We start from the raw sequence: 2,549 nt of genomic DNA, 5'->3' as shown, positions 1-2,549 counted from the left end.
AATGGTCAGTAATGGAGCCCTCTCAAAATGAGGTACTGAAATTTATAGAAACATTTCTCATGTTGCTGACAAATTGGTTGTGCTCTGTGCTCAGTTTACCTGAATGCTGCCCTAGTAGTCTGACTGAGGTTTGTCTCAGTGGACAAAATCTACTGTGAAGCAGGAAACCATTAGGAAGTTAGAAGACATTGCACTCATTCCCCTTGGAAACCAGCTTGAGGTTGGGAATTCTGTGACTAAACATGGAGAAGTACAAAACTGAAAAAAAACCCCAAACCAAAACCCTTAAAACAAACCAAAACAAAACCACAACAAAACCGAAACCAAAACAAAAAAAACCCAACCAAACAAAAACCAAACTGGCCAACCAAAACAAAAGCTCTCTGCCCATCATTCACTGTCTACTCTCTGCTTCTGGTGGCTAATCACTCAATTGCTGCTCCTCTCAGTGTGTCCTTACCAGGAAAGGAAAATTAGGGAATAGAGAAACTACAAAGTACTTTAGAAACTGGTTCTTTAGAATTTGTTTGCATTAATGAGGAAACAATAACTAATTCATATTTCATAGAGCTTGTGACTCACATTATTCTCTTCAGGAAAGACTAGAGGGATGGGTTTCAGAGGAATTTTTCTGTTATTTTTTACTCCCAGAATGAACTGTCCTTGATGACAAATATTTGATGTTCCACTCACTTGTTTGGAGATGTGTTCACTTCCCATTCTATTCCTAGATTATTTTTCCTTCCAAGAGTCTTTAACTTGATTTTAAGAATTAAAGATTATATGAGGCCTATATAAAAGCCCTCTGAAGTCAAAAGAAATATTTGTATTCCACTGACAGAATTTACTGAATCAGTGGCTGGAAGTATCTCCTTGATTAACTGACAAGTTTCCTGTTCATCACTTAAAACACATACTCTAAGCCAGTGCAGCAGAGTTGCGTGATGTTCCCTAATGAAGGTGTGAATAAGCAAGCAGGCACAAAACTCTCATTCTCCAAGCTGAAAGCCTAATGAAAGTATTTTAGATTTTGACACTTTACTTTGAAATTTATTTTTGTTTTCATTACTTTGCAGCTCTCTATGTTTTTCCATATTAATTTAAGAACATTATTTTGAACTCACAACTTATTTATTAATTTTATCTTGATTTATTTTCCTTTTCAAGAGAATTGTTTCTTTCCCATCTCATTTTTCTACTTCAGATGAAATCTGTCCTATACTCTCACAAAAACTCGGATTTATTTTTTTCCAAATAGGTGCCTCTGTTTTTCACTGCAATGTAACTTTTATTATGTTTTTCAATGTCTTGCAGTGATAATGTTATAGTTGGCTTTGTTCCCTTTCTCTTTCACATTCTGTTCTTTCTATGTATTATTTCACATACACATGCTGTCTTTCCTACCTGCAACACTGCTTTGAGAAAATAAGGCTTTTCAACCTAATAATGTCACAGAAACTGAAATCAATCAATTTTAAGCCTCTTGGATCGTGGTGGGAAGCAGAAGGTGGAACTGAAAAAGAAATTAATATTTACGTAAAACAAATTTCCTTGTAATCTAATGTTCTGATATGAGCAATGAAATCACAGTATCACAGTATCACCATATATCAGAGGTTGGAAGGGACCTCAAGAGATCATCAGGTCCAACCCCCCCTGCCAGAGCAGGATCATTAAGGGTAGTTCACATAGGAATGCATCCAGGTGGTTTTTGAAAGTCTCCAGAGAAGTAGACTCCACAATCCCCATGGCGAGCCTCGAGATTTTTCAAATTTAGAGACAAACAACATCTGCCAATATATCATGAATGCTTGCTAGCAGTTTAGTGTCACCCACTTTGTCAAAAAAGTACCATCTGCTGCTCCCTCCTGGACATAACCAGGACTGCACAGTTGCCAGAAAATCCCATACAAAATCAGGTCGGATTACAGAATAATTTTCATGAGAAAAGATGTGCCTTCCTTCGTTTCTAACAGAAAACAGGAATAAAAACCTCTGCTTTTGACTGATCTAAGATTTAAATGAGATTCAAGATTTTTCCATGCTATTTACTAGCATATCTAGAGTGGCTTCAGATTTCTGCATCTACAGTCCTTCTGATTTATGTTTTTGTGCAAGACAGTTGCTAAAAACAACCTAATCAATGCAAGTCTGTAACGGAAAATACTGTTGGGAACTAAAGCTGAATATCCAGACCTGTGTAGAACTAAATTGTACCTGGATACCCATACTTTCCTGCAACACAGTCCCCATCTTTACCTTAGCAAAGGGAGGACAAATAATTTGAGAACAAAAACATGCTACCATGAAACAAGAGAGTGCCTTCACATTTCCTATATTCCAGTACAAATGATTGAGTCTGATTTGGTAATCCATCCAATTCAAGGTTGTTTGAATGGCCACACCATGGCAAAGAGGGTCAAAGCATTGGAGAATGATTAACTTAATCTACCTTCCCTGTTTGTTTGATGCTGCTTCACTCCAATGTGTGTCAATAAAACTTTGTGCACTGACACACACAACTTCCAGCACCCTCCAGCTGGGCCAAA

This window comes from Indicator indicator, chromosome 2 (assembly GCF_027791375.1).
Source record: "Indicator indicator isolate 239-I01 chromosome 2, UM_Iind_1.1, whole genome shotgun sequence".
In the NCBI taxonomy this organism is placed as follows: domain Eukaryota; kingdom Metazoa; phylum Chordata; class Aves; order Piciformes; family Indicatoridae; genus Indicator; species Indicator indicator.
The sequence above is the reverse complement of the archived record's forward strand: the minus strand, read 5'-3'. Positions refer to the sequence as shown.